At 46.1% G+C, this 12,288-nt stretch overlaps 1 long non-coding RNA gene across 1 annotated transcript in view; it reads left to right on the top strand.

Moving 5' to 3' along the window:
• LOC123380379 overlaps positions 1-12,016 on the top strand; it is a 46,618-nt gene extending 34,602 nt beyond the window's left edge. The window contains exon 3 of the long non-coding RNA XR_006586067.1: positions 11,032-12,016. This is a non-coding gene — a long non-coding RNA (uncharacterized LOC123380379). The remainder of the gene's footprint in view (positions 1-11,031) is intronic.
• Positions 12,017-12,288: the final 272 nt, after the last annotated feature.

Here is a 12,288-nt window from a genome sequence, read left to right as displayed (position 1 = left end):
CCATAATCACATTTATGAATGCCTTTTGCCCTTCTGTCGCTTCGTAGATGCAAGAACCTCACTAAGCAGCGCGTTATTAGGAGCTCCCAGAGCGCCTTGGGAGGAAACTGCCCCCAGGTCCTCCCTCCCACCCAAATCCTTCTCCATCACCCACCTCCTCACGAGACTGGAATGAAGCCCAAGGCAATTTGAGCAGCACACCGAGATTCAAGGGATCCAGGGACTTGACCTCCTATGTTGCAATTGGAGAAAACATTCCAGATATAGGGGGATGAAGTCACGCGTGCGTGTGAGTGGGGGGAGGTGCAGAGAGAGAGAGACAGAATCCCAAGCAGTCGCCGCACTGTCAGCACAGAGCCCAACGCAGGGCTGGAACCCACGAACCACAAGATCGTGACCCAAGCCAAAATCAAGAGTTGGACATTTAACCAACTGAGCCACCCAGGCACCCCCTAGGCTGGTATTTTTTGATGAAGCATGTCTAGTTGTTAAACACTTTTGCACAGAGGCCAGTTCGTAAGCTATCAATCACATTCCTCCCCCCCTCTTCTGGGCTTGCTTTTTCTTCCTTTCTTCTTTCTTTCGATTGTTTTTAATGTTTTTCATTTATTTATTTTGAGAGGGAGAGAAAGAGAGAAAGAGGATCTGAAATGGGCTCCGAGCTGACAGCAGAGAGCCCGACGTGGGGCTTGAACTCACGAACTGTGATATCATGACTTGAGCTGAAGTTGGACGCTTAACGAGCTGAGCCACCCAGGCGTCCGTATCTATCTATCTATCTATCTATCTATTTATTTCTTAGAGTGTCAGTAGGGGACAGGGGAAGAAGGAAAGAGAGAGTCCCAAGCAGCCTTCACACTCAGAACAGAGCCCATGCGGGGTTCTGTCACTTGACCCTGGGATCATGACCTGAGCAGAAATCAAGAGTCAGACTGCGGCCAGACCAGCAGCGGGCAAGGTCTTCCGTGTGCTCCCGTCCCCCACAGCTCTGTGGTGCAAGAAGCCGTAAAAAGAACCCCAAGCCCCATAACCAGGAGCTAACGAGATTCGAGCGGAAGAAAAGCTTGCAGACTTAACGGGAGTTTTCCTTGAACTTTGAAACTTGGACTGTTCTTCTCTTTGCTTAGCGAGACTTTTAGCAAAAAGAGTACGGGGTGTGAGAAAAGGGATGGGCAAAGTCACCTTGAAATCCTGTATCCAGTTTTGCTCCCTGAGGCTGCAGGGTGAGCCCCAGATCCTCCAGAGTCCTTGAGAAAAAAAAGAGGGAGTCAAACCACCCTCTTGAGCCGATACCCACCAGAGAAGCAGGCAGAACAACCCAACACGTAACCCCACCTCTGCCTCCAGAGCCAGAGGAAGTCAGAGACCCAAATTAGAGTGTTACCTTGCTGGCAAAAGAAGTGTGAAAAGCCGCTGTGGCCTTTTCTGGCAATCCCAATGAGCTCTTGTGTTTTCATTTTGAGGTGTGAAATATTGCCAGGGAGAGGGCGTGCTGTGGGTATTTAGGTCACATGCTAGGATTTCTTTTTACCCTTTAGAATGTTAGCCCAATTCCAAGGATGCTACGTTGAGATCCTCCAACCCGCGGAGCTGACTTTCTGGAAATTTACAGAGTAACCACTAATGTTGTTTTAAAAAAAGAAACCCACAAAACCCTCCGATCTAGGGCGGAGCTGCATCATCCCCTTTGTCCTGCTGCAATGATTCCTGTGTGAAACTTACACGGAGCAGCAATACTGTGCAGGGGCTCTTCCCTCCCCCACCTCTTTACACCCCACTTGAAGTTAAATTGAGACCCGGATCCCAGACGGACTGGGTGAGGATTACCTTCTTCGCCTGGTTACTCCCTTTGAGAATTATTTCAGGTTTTTTTTTTTATTTTTTACATTTATTTATTTTTGAGAGACAGAGACAGAGCATGAGCAGGGAAGGGGCAGAGAGAGTGGGAGACACAGACTTGGATGTAGGCTCCAGGCTCCGAGCTGTCAGCCCAGAGCCCAATGCAGGGCTCGAACCCATGAACCATGAGATCATGAGCTGAAGTCGGTTGCCTAACCAACTGAGCCACGCAGGCGCCCCAAGAATTATTTCAGGGTTTAAGACAGAGCAAAAGTCATCACTTCTCAGCTTTCTTACCCAGGCAGGTCTCCGCAGGCCATTTGGAAGCCCTAAATCTGGCCCTAAGAGATGGCTTTCAAAGACGCCAAACTGGTAAAGAACTGGAGTAGAGGGGTGGTTACCAGGGGCTGGGGGTGGGGGAAATGGGGAGATGTTGGTCAGAGGGTGCAAACTCCCAGCTATGAGATAAACGAGATCTGGAGATCTAACGCACATATGTACTTGAAAGTTGCTTCAAGAATAAATCTTAAATGTTATCACCACACACACACACACACACACACACACACACACACACACCATAATTTGTGAGGGGACAGAGGTGTTAACTAACCTTATTGTGGCAATAATTTTGTAATAGATACATGTATCTAATCATCACATCCTATACCTCCAACTTAGACGCTAGACACACAAAAAAACTTCCATGCTGTTCCGCCACCTTGGCTCCTCCCTGACCTTAAACTTAGCTATGTTATATATATGTCAATAACCTCGTAATAAAGCTAGAAAAAAGCAAACCAAGAAATAAAGACCAGAATTGAAACAAAGCCTAAGGAGATGATGATAATTCCTGGGGTTTCTTCCAAGAGTTGCTCGGTGTAGAGAAATCACTTTAATTATAATTAAAATACACAGAGCAAAATGGTTCAAGGGAAGCCCATGGTTTCTAGTCAAATATGCTACTAAGCACTGGGGCATTTTATCAGGCAGTGGCTGAAGGCTGGAGGGTGACAAGGTGTGTGTGTGTGTGTGTGCGCGCACATGTGCTCACAGTGGCCTGGTGGTGATGTCAGGGGCACAAGCAGGATGTTCAATATTTTAAGCATCATTTAAAAAGCCCCTGGGAATGAACCAGTCTGGCAAGAAATTATTAACAATCTACTTCATCCTGGAAAGACAGACGAAATTCTCCCTTAGTGCCAGCTGTCACTACACTCTAAGAAGCCCCCCAGAGGGCACGTGAAGGGTCGTTCAGGCACCAATCTGTTAGCTCAGGTGCTCGGTGTGAGGTGTTAGGGTTAAGGAAATTCTGTAATCTGGCTCATGCACAATTATAAAGAGACATCAGTAACTTTCATATACACAAATAAGTGTAAGATAGAACGAGAAAAAAGGCCTGTTTTTTTTTAACGTTTATTTATTTTTGAGACAGAGAGAGAGACAGAGTATGGACAGGGGAGGGGCAGAGAGAGAAGGAGACACAGAATCTGAAACAGGCTCCAGGCTCTGAGCTGTCAGCACAGAGCCTGACGTGGGGCTCGAACTCACAAACCGCGAGATCATAACCTGAGCAGAAGTCGGACGCTCAACCAACTGAGCCACTCAGGTGCCCCCAAAAAGGCCTGTTTAATAACAGTTAAAAAAACACGTAACAATACCTGGAAATAAACTTAAGAATTATGCGAGACGAATAAAACGTTCAAATACAAACTAGGGCGCCTGGGTGGCTCAGCCGGTTGAACATCTGGCTCTTGCTTAGGTCATGGTCCCAGGGTCGGGGGTGGTGGGGGGGGAGATTGAGCTCCATATGGGGCTGGGTGCTGAGTGTGGAGCCTGCTTGGGTTCTCTCTCCCTCTGCCCTTCTCTCTCACTTGTGCTCTCTCTCTAAAATTAAATTACAATACAATACAGAAACTAAACTGAACAGAAAACCTGACAAAATGAAGGGGCTTATCATGTTCTTTGGTAAACAGACAAGATTGCGCTATTAAGAAATCAGTTCTCAGGGCACCTGTGTGGCTCAGTCAGTTAAAAGCATCCGACTTCAGCCCACAGTTCATGGGTTCTAGCCCCACATTGGGCTCTGTGCTGACAGCTCAGAGCCTGGAGCCTGCTTTGGATTCTGTGGCTCCCCCTCTCTCTGCCCCATCCCTTCTCATGCTCTGTGTGTCTCTCTCTCTGTCTCTCAAAAACAAATGTTAAAGAAAAAAATTTTTTAATAAAAATAAAGAAATCTGTTCTCCCCAACACATCTGTAAATTTAATGCACTCTCAATGAAATACCAAGATTTGTAAAAACAAACTGACCCCAGAGTTGATGTGGGGAAAGAACCGTGCAGGAATCTCTTGGAAATGTTTAAAAGAAATGTAATGAGGGGAGCACAAGCCTCAGCAGAAATACATTTTGCTACAATTTAAATACATTTTGAAGCTACGTTAACATAAACATGCAGTTCTCATACAATGAATAGACAGATCATGGACTAGATGAGAAAATTTAAAAAAAACAAACACTAATACATAAGACAAATTAGCGTAGAATCAAGCTGAGTACTCTATTGGATGGATTATTTAAAGATTATTCGAAAGAGGGCTCAGGAACAATAAGGTAACCATTTGAAGAAAAAAATCGAGCTGGACTCAAACTTCCCACCTCACATCAGAATAAATTCTTAATGAACCAAAGATTTACATATGAAACATAGGACCATAAATTTACAGAAAGAAATCTAGGAGAGCTCTTTTTTTTTTTTTTTAATTTTTTTTTTCAACGTTTATTTATTTTTGGGACAGAGAGAGACAGAGCATGAACGGGGGAGGGGCAGAGAGAGAGGGAGACACAGAATCGGAAACAGGCTCCAGGCTCTGAGCCATCAGCCCAGAGCCCGACGCGGGGCTCGAACTCACGGACCGCGAGATCGTGACCTGGCTGAAGTCGGACGCTTAACCGACTGTGCCACCCAGGCGCCCCTAGGAGAGTTCTTTTGTAATCTCAGGAAAGACCTTTCTAACTATGACACAAAGCCAGAAGCCATAGAAGAAAAGATTGGCAAATCCAACAACATCAAATAAAAAGTCCACGTAGTGTAAATCACCATGAATAAAGTTTAAAAAGATCTATTGTTTCTGAGGCACCTGGGTGGCTTAGTCAGTTAAGCGTCTGATTCTTGATTTCCGCTCAGGTCATGATCTCATGGTTCATAAGTTCAAATCCCGCATTGGGCTTCATGTTGACAGTGTGGAGCCTGCTTGGGATCCTCCCTCTCCTTTCTCTCTGCCCCTTCTCTCTTTTTCTCTCTCACTTTCTCTCAAATAAACAAGCATTAAAAAAAATACTGTTTTCCAGGGAAAACAGTATTTGCAACTTATATCTTAGATTAGCAAACCCATAGAAAAATTGGCAGAGGATGTGAGCAGGCAGTTATCCCCAAAAGAAATGCATGAAAGGAATGCGTCATTTCATTATTAATTAAAAAATTACAAGTGAAAATTACAATGAGATAATATGCCCCTTCTCAAAGTTCAAAAATTTTGCAACACATTGCTGTAATGTTAACAAGGGCTTACATGTTACTGGTAGGAGTATAAACTGATACAACCTTTATGCACAATAATTCCTCAAACACTTCAAAAATAATAAATGCATATGTCCTTTGACCAATCATCTTCACTTCTGGGAATTTATAGATGTACAAGATGATATATGTACATAGTTATTTAATGCACCATTGCCTGCTATTTCAAACAATTAGAAACAACCTAGATATCTATTGATAAGAGAATGGTAAGATAAATGACTAAATTTATCCAGTGGAATAATAAATACATAGCCATACACAACAACGAGGGAGTTCTTCATGCATTAAAATGGAATAATCTCCAGGTTATAGCGTTAGATGAAAAAACCAAGTTGCAGGATAGTGTGTAGAATATTCTGCAATTTATTGAAAAAAAGCAAACAAGGGGCACTTGAGTGGTCCGGTCAGTTAAGCGTCTGAATTCGGCTCAGGTCATGATCTCGCGGTTCATGAGTTCGAGCCCAGCATCAGGCTCTGTACTGACAGCTCAGAGCCTGGAGCCTCCTTTGGATTCTGTATCTCCCTCTCTCTCTGCCCTTCCCCTGCTCGCACTCTGTCTCTCTCTCAAAAATAAATATTAAAAAAAATTAAAAACAAACAGATAATATGTATAAACACATTGGATGGTATATGTAGAAAATAGCACTGGAAGTTATAGAAGTTGTCTTTGGAGAGGAAAACTGGGTGTCTGGGATAGTGTAGGATGTAAAATGTTTCCTATACACCCTTTTGAACTTTTTTTTTAAGTTGATTTATTTTTGAGAGAGAGAGAGTGCAAGCGGGGGAGGAGGGGAGAGAGAGGGAGAGAGAAAATTCCAAGCAGGCACTGCACTGTCAACGATGAGCCCAATAGAGGCTTGAACCCACAAACCGTGAGATCATGACCTGAGCCGAAGTCAGACACTTACCCAACTGAGTCACCCAGGAGCCCCTTACCCTTTTCACTTTTTGAATTTGAACCAAGTGAATGCATCATCTGTTAAAAAAAAAAAAAGGCAAATACACGTTTAAAAGAATTGATGGGATAGAAAGAGTGACAGGACAGAAATTAACAGGTGCACCCAAAATGCACAAAAAGAATTCAGGGTGTGTTCCTGGCCAGCAGAGTGCAGAGCAAAGAGTGACTTTGGTTGCATGATATAATGGAAGGGGCTTGGAGTATGGAGTTGTCAACGTGTAATTCACAAAATACTTAAAAACACGAAGGCATCAGTGAGGTGGAAACACTGACCCCAAGAGCAGCCAAGGAAGTGGGGTTTATATAACCCATAGGGACAGGCTCACCAAAATTAGTGTTGTTTTTTTTTAATTAGAGACAAATCTAATTAATGTTCCACGGGGGCTTTGGAGGGGGAAGGGAATAAAAGCACGAGTTATCTTTTCCAAAGGACAGAAATTATTTGTACCTCTACAGATAGATACATGTTACGGGTTGGACTCCCATCTACAAGGTAACATGTAACTTCTCAGAGCCTGAGCCCTGAATTAGTTGTGAATAACAAAATCAAACATCAGTTTATTCTCCTAGAGACAGACTAATTTGCTGGGCGCAGCGCAAATAAAAATTCAGGGCCCCGTGTTCAAAAATTATGAAGAATGTCACGACAGCAATAGGAGAGCATTAAACCAAGTTAGTGGTTTAACGTGCAGGGTTCTGGGTGACTGTGCAGATTGCAACCCAGGAAGCTAGCCCGGCCAGAAGAACTACGTAAACCCCGGGAGAGCTTTTTTTATTTTTTTCAACGTTTATTTATTTTTGGGACAGAGAGAGACAGAGCATGAACGGGGGAGGGGCAGAGAGAGAGGGAGACACAGAATCGGAAACAGGCTCCAGGCTCTGAGCCATCAGCCCAGAGCTTGACACGGGGCTCGAACTCCCGGACCGCGAGATCGTGACCTGGCTGAAGTCGGAGGCTTAACCGACTGCGCCACCCAGGCGCCCCCTGGGAGAGCTTTTAAACAATGCCCCACGAAGACATTAGAGGACACACAGTCACCCTCTTGCTTTATTTCCAAATTTTGGATCATTTTTCATAACAGAGTGGAAAGAACCCCTTAACAGTTGTGTCATTGTGGGCAAGTTACTTAAAGTCTGTAAAGCTTCCTTGCCTGACTGGTAGATGAGGATGAAAAATAATCCTTGGGGTGCCTGGGTAGCTCAGTCAGTTGAGCATCTGACTTTGGCTTAGGTCATGATCTCGGGATTTCTGAGTTTGAGTCCCACATCGGGCTCATTGCTGTCAGCGCAGAGCCTGCTTTGGATCCTCTGTCCCTCTCTCTCTCTGCCCCCATCCCACTCGTGCACACACACACACCACTCTCTCTCTCTCTCTCTCTCTCTCTCTCTCTCTCTCAAAAATAAACATTAAAAAAAATTCTAGTAGTCACATGAAATGAGGTAAAACAGTGAAAATAATAACGTATTTTATTTGTGCACCTGGATGGCTCAGTCGTTAAGCATCTGACTTTGGCTCACGTCATTATCTCACAGTTTGTTAGTTTGAGTCCCACATCGGGTGAGCATGAGCCCTGGTTCAGGTGAGCCTTGCTTCTCTCTCTCTCTGCCCCTTGTTCACTTGCACCCTCTCTCTCTTTCAAATAAATAATAAGTAAAATAAAAAGTATATTTTTATTAAAAATTTTTTAATGTTTAGTTTTAAAAGAAAGAGAGTGAGAGAGAGCGGGGAGGGTCAGAGAGAGAGACACAGAATTCAGAGCCAGCTTCAGGCTCTGGGCTGTCAGCACAGAGCCAGACGCGGGGCTCGAACCCACGAACCGCGAGATCACGACCTGAGCCGACGTCAGGTGGACCCCAAAATAATAGATTTTATTTAACCTGATGTATGCAAAATATTATTGTAATATGTAATCAATATTAAAAAATTATTAACAACAAAAAAAAAGCCTTGACCTCTATACTTCTTAGGGTTGCAGTGATTTCTTTTTGTTGTTGCTGTGAAGTGGGCTCCAAGCCCAGCAGAGCCCAACGTGGAGCTTGAACTCACGACCCGGAGATCAAGACCTGAGCTGAGAGCAAGAGTCTGACTCTTAACTGATGAAGCCAGCCAGGCACCCCGCCCCGTAATGATTTCTAAATAAGACATACCTCTGACAGTTGGAAACACTGTAAAGTCGTGTACCAAACGAGGCAAATATTTAGTAGCAGAATCGTTTTTGGCGTTGCAGCCTGGCCCTTCCTTCAGCTCCTCTCTTTCTCATTCGATTTATTTTTTTGAATTTTGATTGATGGACTGATTGACGTATACGTGCCACGCAGCGATTCACCGAGTCTGCGTTGCGCTCACCCCGAGTGCAGCCACTGCCTGTCACCGCACAACGCCGTCACAGGACCGTTGACTGTGTTCCCGGTGCTGTACCTTAGGTCCCCGTGATTTGTTCATTCCCTAACAGATTCTCTTCCAAGGGCCGATTCTCTTAACTTGGAGAAGGGCTCCTGGACAAAAGGGCCTTGGATTGCGTTATGAGGAGAGGAAGAGAATGGGATGTGGCTGTCAAGAAGCGAGAGCTTGTCCAGACGTAAGTGACAGTTTGAACAAAGGCTCGGAGAGAGGAAAGGGTGAGAACATCCCTGGAGACCCCAAAACCGCCAACCTCACAGGCTGGCAGGAGACGCGAACAGACGCGTCAGATGGACAGACACCCGCAAACTCATGGTAACTCACCTGTCCTGTGAAACGTCTGGGCAGTGCCTGTCAAAACTTTCCCCGAATAGGGGCGCCTGGGTGGCGCAGTCGGTTGAGCGTCCGACTTCAGCCAGATCACGATCTCGCGGTCCGGGAGTTCGAGCCCCGCGTCAGGCTCTGGGCTGATGGCTCAGAGCCTGGAGCCTGTTTCCGATTCTGTGTCTCCCTCTCTCTCTGCCCCTCCCCCGTTCATGCTCTGTCTCTCTCTGTCCCAAAAATAAATAAACGTTGAAAAAAAAATTAAAAAAAAAAAAAAAACTTTCCCCGAATAGCCCTGAAGGCAGAAGAAAGAAAACAACTCTCCAAAAAGACCTCGACAATTGGGACACTTCATTCACTCATTGATTGATTTCATTTGGAGGGGACACTTTAATTCTTGTGTGTAGCTTCATAAATTCATGAAAGTTTTATATGCTATTCCATCAGATATCCAAGATTATTTCAATATGAAGAATAATGGTCCCCCCACCACCACCAAAAAAAAAAAAAAATCTTTGGTAAATTTGAATTCCCTCAAGATGTCCCATATTTATTCTGTGGTTCCCATAACGCAAGAGGCTTAAGTATCCCATCCTGAAGGCACTGTAGGGGCGCCTGGGTGGCTCAGTCAGTTAAGTGTCTGACTCTTGATTTGGGCTAAGGTGGTGATTTCGTGCTGAACGGAGCCTCCTTGGGATTCTCTCTCTCCCTCTCTCCGCGCCCCTCCCCTGTGCGTGCACACCCTCCCTCTCTCTCTCTCTCAAAATAAATGAACATTTAAACTAAATGAATAAAAGGCACCATAATGTTAGCAGCTTACTGTGATATTGTTCATGACATCTTGGTGATCAAGTCACTGCCCAGAAGCTTCCACACTTGACTGGGGCCCTTTCAGCACCCGGGGGACCGGAACTCCTTGGATGGCATCTAAAAGAGGACACGCCCTCTGCAGTAGCTTCCCTCTGCAGCCACAGTTCCTTCCAGCCTTCTCCGCAGCCCTTTTCCTTTGCATAGATTCCCACCAGCCATGAGTCTCCAGCCTCTCCCACTCCCGATCCCCAGAAGACTAGTGGGTTTAAGGGGATTTATGAATACTTGAGTTTTCCCCAAATTCTTTTGCTCAGTTTAGTTTTTCTGCTCCATAATTGGGTATGGAAGTGGGGCTATAGAAGGGGCAGGCCAGGGGAGGGGTGTGCAGTGGCCTTAGAACAGAGAGATTTCCACGAGAGGGAAGAATAGCAGAGGGAAAATCTTCCAGTTGGTAGGGCACCTGGGTGGCTCAGTCCTTTGAACTTCGGACTCCGGCTCAGGTCATGATCTCACGGTTCATGAATTCGAGCCCCACATCGGGCTCACTGCTGTCAGCATGGAGCCCGCTTCGGATCCTCTGTCTCCCTCTCTCTCCGCCCTTCCCCTGCTTGTGTGCGCTCTCTCTCAAAAGGAAATAAAACATGAAAACAATTTTTTTCAGTCTTCCCGTTGGAGACCACCCAGGCTCACTAGCTCCTACCTACTGCCCTGAGCCCCTTGAACCATGCGCATATTTCTGCTCTCCAGAGCCTCGCCCTCCGGAGCAGAATTATCATTTGTTTATGATTCGGACCAGGCTGCTGAATGCAGAAAGCACACTCGGAAACTCAATTGCAGCCCTTCTGATTCTAACTGGCCTAACAAGAGCTTCTTGTGTATTTCTTTTTGTTAGAGTCTGTAGATGTTGCTCGGAGACTTGGTGGCATTTTGAAAGAGCAACGTTTATGACGGCCTCTGCGTCTAAAAGAGGAATTAGGGTAAACTGATGATTCTTCCTTGATCCCTCCTTCCCATCCTCAGAGACTATTCTTATTACCAGGGGCTGTTGGATTGCAAAATAGGAGATCAGAGGAGCTATGGGGGCACATCACACTAGCCTCTCTCTTCTTCTTTTTTAGGTTGGAAATGGGCCGTAGAGGGATTTTTAAGAAATTCTCGCCCTCATGGAGCTTAGACTGTCTTCGAGAAGGAAGGCGGTGTGAGGGAATCGGCACACAGCAGGACGCACAGTGCTTGTACTCGGTTTTCTTCTTCTTTTCGCTCTGCCCTTTGGCGGTCGGTCCACAGCCAGGACGTCGCTATCACTTCTCTGCCGAGGGCTCCCTGGCAGGATGCTCACCTTCACCTCTCTGCAGAACTCTTGCCAACCTGAGGACCAGACCCTCGATGTGGCTGTCTTCTCTCCACTCAGAAGGACGAGGAAGGGGAGGAGGAGGAGGAGACCAGGAACATCAGGTTCTCACCTACAGGATCAGCTCTGCGGCAACCAACCAGGACCCAGGCTAAGCAGACATGAGAGCCGTTAATCCCACCAGACTAACGCCTGAGAACTGGAATCCGGGGTGGGGGGTGGGGATCACAAGAACATGTCCTACTAAAAGCTCTCCTGTGACTCTGCTGTATCGCCGGGTGAGGGAACCGCTGCACCAGGACTTATCATCAAGTTGCTGTATTTGAAAGTCTGATCTAGAAGATTTCAACTCTGAAAGTTTGGTTCAACCTGCTGTTCCACCGTGCCCCACCCTCTGGCCTTCCCCTTTGCCCTGATGGTGCCCGGAGATCTCAGTGTCCTTAACCACCCTGTTTGCTCATTAGTTTTCACTGTCTGTTAGCAGTCTTGCCCCAGGGGGCAGCTCGGGTCCCTCCTGGTGTAGATAACTAATAATCCACGTTGAAGCTAGAAGACCAGCGCACATCCCAGCAGGGTGTCCTTTTCATTACTCAAGCTCAACGTAAATGCATTCACTGGGTCCTCCGCTCAAGCAGCTCCTACTCCTGGCTTCTGTGTTCCTTTCTGACCTTAGACGGTAATTCTTCTTGGGGCGCCTGGGTGGCTCAGTGGGTTGAACGTCCGACTCTTGACGGCTCAGGTCATGATCTCACGGTTCGAGAGTTCGAGCCCCGTGTTAGGCTCTGTGCTGACATGCGAAGCCTGCTTGGGATTCTCTCTCTCTCTCCCTCTCTCTCTGCCCCTTCCCCCTCATTCTCTCTCTCTCTCTCTGTCTCTCAAAATAAGTAAACATTAAAAAAAGAAGAATGGTAACTCTTGTTGTCCTGGCTTGAGACCAACGTTGCAATTGACTTCTCTCTTTCCCTTCCCATACTCCTGCTCTTCTAATCAATCACCACATCTCTCGACTGTCAATTCACGGGTT

This window comes from Felis catus, chromosome D1, assembly GCF_018350175.1.
Source record: "Felis catus isolate Fca126 chromosome D1, F.catus_Fca126_mat1.0, whole genome shotgun sequence".
Classification (NCBI taxonomy): domain Eukaryota; kingdom Metazoa; phylum Chordata; class Mammalia; order Carnivora; family Felidae; genus Felis; species Felis catus.
This window is presented reverse-complemented; position numbering and strand designations above follow the sequence as displayed.